At 38.7% G+C, this 9,774-nt stretch overlaps 1 long non-coding RNA gene across 1 annotated transcript; it reads left to right on the forward strand.

Annotated features, from left to right (window-relative positions):
• The first annotated feature begins 2,368 nt into the window (after positions 1–2,368).
• LOC127643628 (uncharacterized) lies at positions 2,369–8,665 on the forward strand. The gene is made up of 4 exons (XR_007970548.1): positions 2,369–2,430; positions 7,330–7,374; positions 7,460–7,616; positions 7,693–8,665. It is a non-coding gene; the product is annotated as an uncharacterized LOC127643628 (long non-coding RNA).
• The last annotated feature ends 1,109 nt before the right edge of the window (positions 8,666–9,774 follow it).

Here is a 9,774-nt window from a genome sequence, read left to right on the forward strand (position 1 = left end):
GTGACTGATGTGGCGGGGTGATGACTGATGTGGCGGGGTGGTGACTGATGTGACGGGGTGATGACTGATGTGGCGGGGTGATGACTGATGTGGCGGGGTGGTGACTGATGTGACGGGGTGATGACTGATGTGGCGGGGTGGTGACTGATGTGGCGGGGTGGTGACTGATGTGGCGGGGTGGTGCTCATCGAGCTCTGGAATACCCAAGAGTAATTTAGGCTCAGATGTCATTCTAATGAGGAACTAATTGATAAAGCTGCTGCAATGAAAAATAAAGCTTTCGGGACAGAGCCTACTCTTTACAGTGTGTTGATGAGGCTTACCAAGGTGCATTTCAATTCTAGTTTGATCTTTTACAAAAAAGTGTCAAATAGGGTAAAAGTTACTCTGTTAGAACACTATTCTTAAACACTATTTTGGCCTCTGATCTGGCATAAGCATTAGCATACCCAGCATTTTAATCAGGGGCGTGTCTAGGGGGAGGCTGGGGGAGGCAGTGCCTCCCCTAGGATAAGCTCTGCCTCCCCTGAGAATTTGAGAAATAATCTGTCCATCTGATGATAAATTACAATTTAAAAGTGGATTGTTTTGTGCATATTTTTCCATCGCTAGCAGATGAGTGAGGTCTGACACAACAAAAATCCAGTTTTGGCGCCGTTTCAAAGTGCGCGCGAGCTCGGCGTACGCGCTAGTGTTGCCACCTGTCCCGGTTTTACCGGGATTGTCCTTCTTTTTAATAACCTGTCCCGGGAAATTTATCCACTCTCCCGGGACACTAAATGTCCCGGTTTTCGAAAGGCTACGTGAATATGTATATTCAACTATCTATTTTCTCTCCACTTGAAATAGCCTATGCGTTGTGCACAGAGTGGTCCGTGTCTCTTGTGTGTAGAATCCGCTATCATTGGCTCTGGGACGTGTGACGTGACGTAGGTCATCTAGCGCGTCTGTCTCCTTGGCAGCTAGCCAGTTACTACAGGCGGCAATTTGAGAAGCAGTGTGAAGAAGATTGTACGTCAGCGTCGTTCGTTAGCGTTAACATGGGTGGCGAGACGGAAGACGAAGATGACAGTGTGTTCACAAAGACGGACAGGCCAGTAAAAAAGAAAATTAAACGTTCGACATACTTTAATAATGACTGGTTGAAAAATGACAATTACTCCACATGGCTAAAGCCAACACCAGGCGACCCACTTTATGCTACCTGCTCCGTATGCTCAGTTAAAATTCTGGTTAAACATGAAGGCAAAACTGCTTTGGATGACCATGCTAAAACAAATAATTTTTTTAGCAAGGCAACTGAATCCACTGAGCTGTTGAAAGTAGTTGCTTTTGTTTTTCCATACCAGTCAGTAATGCCTATGCAGAAAGAGTGTTCAGTCATATGGAGGATGTTTGGTCCGATAAAAGAAACAGACTGTTAGTTGCAATGGTGAAGTCTGAGCTTCAGGTCAGACTGAATTTCAAATTGTCATGCACTGAATTCAAGACATTCATTGAAGAACAGAAACCACTGATAGCTGCAGCAAAGGGAAACGCCAAGTATAGATGGAAGACTAGGTAAGCTAAGGCCCATTTATGTATGATTTTGTTATTCCAATGTCTGATTGAGACATACTAAATAAAAGTGGCTATAGATGTGGCTAAGGTATGGTAAATGCAAATCTAATGTCATCCCTCTACTTATTTCTTTAGCAAAGCAAAAGCAAGCACAAGCACCAGTATCTAAGCAACCAGGTAAGCTATAAGTTAAGATAAGTGAGAATACTTGAGATGTTTAAAATATTCTCGACTATGCACAATTTTACTGCACAACGACCAATTGTGTCTTCTGAGTCTAATGTCTAATGGACATTTTCACTTGTGAGCAAAGCGGTGGCCGGGTCATTGATTTGTCCAGGTTTTTTATCAGACATAGGTGGCAACCCTAGTACGCGCTCATGTAGCCGGTCGATTTAGACATTTGAGTTTAATTTTATATATTTTTTATGTGCAAGGAGAAATGTTGTTTAAACTGTTAACTTAAATTCATTATTTTCAATAGTTCCGATCGGGAGTTCCTACCAATTGTTGTATGTGGGGCCTTAATTAGTGGGACACCGAAGGACATTATATCGCGTCTCCTTTAAGCGTTCGCGCGCAGACGCGTAGTGTATGCGGACGGAGAAGCAGGGGTAATTTTTCTCTCTCATATTTGTCTTGCATTTGCTGTTTTCTTGTAATGTAATCACTATATTTATGATGTTAAAACGCTGCTAAGGGTTTATGTCGTATTGTGTATCAGTGTGATTCGTTTATTTTCCTTGAAAGTGGCTCTTTTAACCGTGTTAAAGTAAGCGCTTCATTTTCACGTGTATCCTTCAATGCAGGAATGAGAGAGTAGGCCTTCCGATGTCTGTGTGCTAATATTGCCTCACTACTCTGTTAAAGGTATGATGTTTCAATTTGTGATTATTAATTTGACTGTTTATTATGTAATTTGTGAACTTAATTTGATAGTTGTGTACCTCAGTATATATTAGGCTGTATTCATACTAATTGCCTTGAGGTATATTTTCATGCAGTGAGGCTTGTGGGAAAAACTTTATTATACACACAGTTAGGGCTGGGGCGGTATGGATTTTTTCTAACCGCGGTAAACCGCATTAAATACATTACATTGGATCAGAGAAGTCCCCCGACAGACTTTGGCGCACACATCAGAAGTCGCTTTTGATAGACAGACTTTAAATATTGTCACCTACATCCGAAGAAAAAAAACGAGCACAATTTTAAATAGTCAAATTTTCATCAAGCAGTAATTTGGCATGAACTAATCACTGTATAGATTTCCTTATTTAAGATTATTCTCAGATACATTCGCATTGAAGATGGGTCAGACATGATTTTGACCACTTTATTAAGTTTTGTTTTGTAGAAAGCCTTTCTTTAACTTAAAATTTCGTTTTGTATAAATTGTATCTTAATTTTAATCACTGTTTCATTAACTAATTGCATGGAATTAATAAATAAGAAGCAAATATAGCAGACATATAATCAGCAGCAGGACGTGGAAGCGCCGATGCGATCTCTTGCGCGTGAGCTCTCTCATAAATGAACCGAAACTCGGCGGCTAGGCCTACTGCCTCACAGACATGAGAAATACATAGAAATCTTAAAATGCATTTTAAACAAAATTCAAAACAAAATGATAAAATTTTAGGCTACAGTAGCCTAGTAGTCAGGTTTGCCGATGTGCGTTACTATTTATTTATTTATTTTTTATCCCTGTGCGCCAATCGGAAACGGACTTCACTGCTGATATTCTGGGGATACAACATAGCCAATAGGCTATAGCCTACTAGGGACTTTAGCCTTTAAAATATCTTTGCTGCATTGGATCAGTCTCCTTTCTAGAACAGCCAAGAGCTTTCTAGCCTCGCGGCAGCAGCGCCTTGCATCGCTCAGACCTTAAAACAGTCAGCGCCGCGGATGCGGTTTTGAAAATTTATCAAAAAACGTTGGTGCGGACAGATGAGTTTTGTGATGCGGTTGCGGATTAAATAATAATAGCCCATCCGCGCATCTCTAATACAAATGCAATGTTATTATGTGTCATGGAACATTGCGCTCCCCAACTCGCGAAAGGTCGGATTTGCTCCATATTTTGATAAGTTTTGTTTAGAAAACCTTGAATCCATGTAGGCTAATATCATTAGACATAATCCATATCATTAGAATCAATGAATCCATGTCATTAGACACAACGAATCCATGTCATTAGACACAACGTGCACACATGTGCAGGCCAATGTTTTTTTTGTTTTTGTTTTTTTGCGGTGACGACGGTGACAAGCTCAGACCCGCGGTTGGAGTCACGTGACCGCGGTATTGCGGTAATGCGGTAACCGTCCCAGCCCTACACACAGTAGTTCAACAATCAAATTCTGATGCACTTAAGAGTTTACAGTACATTTATTAGTGCATTTCTGAGAATTTACAGTATATTTGTATGTTAACTTTTACAAATATGTTCCATTTATGTTTTCTGTGTGTACATTCCTGTTATGTGGGGTAATTCAGCATCGACATTTACACATTAAATGACATGTATTGCCCTTGTTAAAGCGTTCGCGCGCAGACGCATAGTGTATGCGGACGGAGAAGCAGGGGAATGAGAGAGTAGGCCTTCCGATGTCTGTATGCTAATATTGCCTCACTACTTAAAGGTGAATACATTGCACGTGTCCATCATCCCAGTCGTCGTGTGGTCGTGTTTCTGTGGTGTCCGGAGGTTACCATTTGAAGTCTGCTACACTCAGAAAAACTGCATTATGTCAGAACAGAACGCCAATGAAATGTTTACCTGGCAGAGCTTTAAAGCACGAGCAAACAATGAACTTTTGTGATTGCGAATAAGTGCAGTGTCCTGTGAGTGTAACTCTACCGCTGCATTAACATATGATGTGAATGTACGTGGAGTTTTCGGGGACTGATCGAGGCGCCAGAACTGCAGCTGATAGAATGTGCAGCGATGAGAAAGCAGTGTGCAGTGCACTGTATGCGGCGCACGAGATGCTTTCACTGCGTTACTTTGTAACTGATCCGCGGCTGTACTGTACCAGAAACACATAGGCATACTCACTATTTTTTTTATTTCAAATCCAGAAGTTAACAACTTTTATTTTAAAAAAAAAAAAGTTTTGTCTGCATTGCGATTCTCTTTGTACACATATACACTCTTTAATAGACGTATTCACGTTAAAACCCAATTTAATCAACGTATTCAATGCATTACTTTTATACAGATGTATATATTCATTTGCTCGAGCAATTAATTGGAAAAATATTTAACCATGTATTTATATTAAAATCGCAAACATTTTAAATTAAAACTTAAAATGGACAAAAACAGCAGACTCATACCTTTTCTTTTGCATTTACATTTTAGTACAATAAATCTTGCATTTCACAAAGAACTTGTTTTTCCACGAATGAGATTAAAGTTGTTCATTATCCCACCTTGTTGAGGTAAATTTTAGTTTTCCTTGCTTTACCCCGGTCTTAAAGTAAAAATGAGACTGTGAAAAATAGTAGTATTTAATTAAATACATTTATCTAAGTCTATTTTGACTATCGATCTCAAAACTCCTCCAGTAGCCCCTTAAATAAAAAATGAACAGTCCTAACTAGAACGTTCATTAAAAAAAATTGCCGCATTCTCACCCCTCTCCGGAGATCAATGCTGCATTCAAGGAAGAGAGATTTGGTCATTTTGGCACATGAAAAGAAAATCACAAAAGGTCTGGACATGAATCAGTTTGTTTCTGAATTTGCCAAGACTAGCCGCAGACTGGTCCTGTAGATGGGATACACTGGATGTACTACAATAGTTCACAAAAAGGGTAAAATAATAATAAAAATAAATAAAAGAAAGTTATGTTGCCTCTGCTAATCATATCATAATTTCAATTCTAATAGTTTCACAAAAATAGCTTTTATTTCAACTCTCTAGGTCTCCTGACCCCCTGTAGCCTAATATGTTATGTTTTCTTTTATATAGGCCTGTTTACATTTACATTTATTCATTTAGCAGACGCTTTTATCCAAAGCCACTTACAACCAGAGAATAACATTAAAATACTGTTCTCATACCGTTCAAACGAGCATATCAAACGTTTTTACCTGGGTCCGCATTCACAAAGAATCTTATAAGAGGCTACAAGTATCAACTTTAGACTCCTAATGTGTTTATTAAGAGTAATTCACGAAGCATTTTAGCCCTAAAAGTAGCACCTAAGTCTGGAACAGCTTAGAAGAAGAAACAAATTAATTTACCTCTTGTCTATACAAACGTGACTTCAGATTCATTTCAAAAACTCTCTCGTCTCGGTTGCCTACTCGTGTAGCACGTGTTCTCACAAGCAAACACCTGTCACTCATCACCAGGCAATCACCGTGATCTGATATATGAATCTGTCAATAATAATAATAATAATATCATCATTATATTATTAATGTTGACCTGGTTTAACTCACTTTTATGTGATAGCGCCCTATAGTCTAATAGGGGCCCTGTGCCTATCTCTGGGTTCCTGGCTTAGAAAAAGATATGCACTAAAACAGATTGTGTGTAGTATAGCTTCATTTTGCGCCGATTTTTTTCAATTGTTTATGTTGCCCCCCAAACAAGCCAAATGCCCCCCAAACATGATATCCTGGTAACCCCTCTGATTTTAATGATCTTCCCCTCTTTGTCTATAGAAGAGGTCCTAACTTATGCAACAAGCTGGTGCAGGGCTAACATTAAGGCAGGTTCTAAACAGAATATTTTAGCTCCTCTAAAAGATGGGAATAATAAACTGGCTTTAATAAGGTTTTAGACTTTAATAAGAATTTTAAGGATGACCTCGGAGTTTGGCACAGTAGTGTACATCTGCTGTCAGGACAGTCAAATCAGTTACTATCTGACCTAATTACAAACTTTCATTGTAATCCCGACAGTCTTTGGAAGGCTGTACATTTAATCAAAAAGGGTAATATCACCTGTGTACGTGTGTGTACGTGTGTGTGTGTATGAGCGTGTGTGAGTGTGTATGTAAATGATATCTGTTATCCCAGCTGTTAGCTGGATGTGACGTCGTGAGTGAGTGAACGTAGTGTTTTAACTAAACACACATCCAAGAAATCTTTAACTCAATTAATGTTTTGTACTACATATCAGGGTAATAAATATCCGTTCCTCTACTAAAATAAATAAAAACAATCAATAATAGTCTGATTAAAAACAACTGGTGAGTTAAATCACAAGACAGAAAGACTTGCATTCGTTAAATATATGGAAAGCAAAATGAGATCAATCGTTGTCTAGTTTAAGGGAAGTGTATTTTTCTGTTGAGAATTATATAAAAGACACATGAATAAAATGTGTTTTAAACTGATAAGTCATTTTGAGTTTGTCGCGATGCATCATGAACCCCAGATTTAAACAGAAGATGGCGTCAGATAGCTGTGGTGTGATTGTGAACTCATGTCACGAAGCGTGAATTGGTGTCTGCACCTCCAGCTGTTCGTATGATGCGGGTGTGACGTCGTGAGTGAGTGTTAGGTGACGACAGATCATTTATGGGGGAGAACTCAACCTATTTAAACAGACCTCAAGTGTTTGTGGTCATCATTTACAGCTGAACCAGACGCATCTGTAGAACACGGGGGATTGCTCTTTACAACGGCTTTTATTTTCAGAAGTATGTGATTTTTCTTAAATATTGGTGCTTTACAGGTAAACTTACATTTTGGTAACTTGATTTTTAACAGGTGTTTAAATAATTTTATTTGTACGTAATTCAGGACCTATCAACGAATATGAAAACCTGGACTGCATCGATCAACTGTGTAAGTTACGTAAATATCATTTTTTATGTATTTATATATTAGAAGTGTTTAGAGCTCATGTGTCTATATTATTTTTCATTTTCAGTGACTGAACCGTTAATTAATGAAACAACGGGTCAGAGCAAATCTGTCAACAGAGGTGTACAGCTGGAAACGGTACAAGACACAATCTTTATCAGGAGAACGGAGAACCGATCAAACACAGTCACGTCAAATACCTTCTGTGTTAAACGCATCAGTTGGTGAGTATGATTTGCACTAACATTGTTAAAAATGGTAACCCCCTTGCTAATACACATATTCTCATTCTTTATATAGATTTGTACGCTACCAGTTTGCAAATTGACAAAACCCCACAGCAATCTTCGATAATGATGCGTTCATGAGGGATTGGGACGCCCTCAGCCACCCCATACTTCCAGACAACACCGATAATGCTGTCTCATCACCCGGTGGGCCTGTGCTAAACGATGCGGGGGGTGTGATTTCGGTTAAATATATTGGCTAACATCAATAACGCTGTCATAGGTAATAGAAAATAACTAATTGTGTTTATGATAGATTTGTGTTTTGTTTTATTTAGTTGATCTGTGATTGTTTTTTTTCATAAAGTAGATTTGTGTAATCAGTGGAGAATAAAACTGAATTGAAAAAAGATTTCAATATGACGAGTAAAAGAGCACATTCAGATGATGAATTTGAACAAAATCCTTCTGCAAGAACTAGATACGATCATTCGTCAAATATTGAACGGCTACAAAGCATAATTGATCATCAGATGGAGGTTTTAGGGCCTGCCTATTTGGATTTAAATGCTAGATTAGAGGCTATTATTCAAACGCAGAGAAGAAGTCTAAATGATTCTAATGGCGATAAAGACTGTGAAATGTTAAATCATTCGCTAGAACCAGCATCACACAGTTCATCCACATTAACATCAGACCCCTCGCGCTCTGTGTGCCAACAATTAGAAGACATGATCCAAAAATATAATGACGAAGTGGGGGTCTCACGACCTACCCTTTGTGAAAGATTAGAAGCGATGATAAAAATGCACAAGAACACTAATAATGAGGATGAGCTGATTGTTGATGCGGTACAGACTGGTGGTGAAAGCAATATTTCATCAGACACGAATGAACCCCATGTGAGTTTAAGTCAGAACGATGTTGAAGGATTGGTTAGAAACGGAGGTGTTGTAAACGAGAGGGGGGTGTGTGCGTATTCTGAAAGACCTCCCACCCCAGACCTCTGACTTCCTGTAAGAGCTCAGTGTCGATTGAAAGACTTTGGGTGGAAAAATGTAAGAATCTTTGTTACATTTTACAATGAATGTTTGCTATTTCATTAAAATGCTCTTTGTTGAAATACAAGTTTTAAATACATTTGATGTTTTTTGTTCAGCATCTTTAAAGGGGTAATGCGAGAGATATGTTAGACAATCTAATGTTTAAAAACACTTCTCTTTGTCAGAAGTAAAAATGCAAGACAACACATGTTAAAGATACATTTAAACTATGTGAAATGCTTTATCGTGTTTAGTAATATAATTCAAAACACACAACTTTTATTTTGTTAAACTATTTGTTCATATTTAAATGGATGTGTGTTTTGCGGCATTTTATCTGATAGTTAAAATAAAAATGTAGTCAGAATTCTATAAAAAATAAAATACTTTGCGTTTTAGTAACATACTGTTTGCTAAAATACTGTTTTTGAAAATAAATGCCATTTTAAATGAGTATAATGTCACGTGTTAAACACCCGCTGCAGTCTCGCACACCCATAGGACGCAACACCCTCCCTCCCCTGATCCCTTTCCCAATACAGTTCCCGCACTGGGGACAGAGCCAGACAATACATCCATACAATGTTACATATAATCATTTAAAACACTTCCCTTGTCCTGGGTCGGCAAGACCCCTCCCTGGGTATGAAGTGCAGGAGCGGGTGATTCCAGCGGCCGCAAAGTCACACCAGGATAATAATCAGTCCATGTCCTTTCTGATACCAATAAAGTCCACTGTCATGCACAATAGCCCCATTACAGCAGGTAACATTATAACATTAGTCGTGATGTGTTCTTTTTGGAGATTCCGGTGATGCTAAAATAACGGCGACCCTAACTCGGCTTCCTCACGCAGCTCCCACACCTAACTCACAATCTATCTTCGTCTCCGGAGGGCTTATTGCCCCAGCATTCAACACGTCACACGATCATCAGAATGTATTGTTTAGGTACACACCAATTTTAAATGAATACCCCTCATTGATTTAAGTAAATTGCTCTATTGTTTGAGTTTATATTGGATGTGCATTTGAGTCACTTGTTATGACTGTAGGTAAATATCGACATATAGCAGCAGACGAATGCACGTGAAGATATTTACAATATTAATA

The sequence above is a fragment of the Xyrauchen texanus genome, chromosome 1, assembly GCF_025860055.1.
Source record: "Xyrauchen texanus isolate HMW12.3.18 chromosome 1, RBS_HiC_50CHRs, whole genome shotgun sequence".
Classification (NCBI taxonomy): domain Eukaryota; kingdom Metazoa; phylum Chordata; class Actinopteri; order Cypriniformes; family Catostomidae; genus Xyrauchen; species Xyrauchen texanus.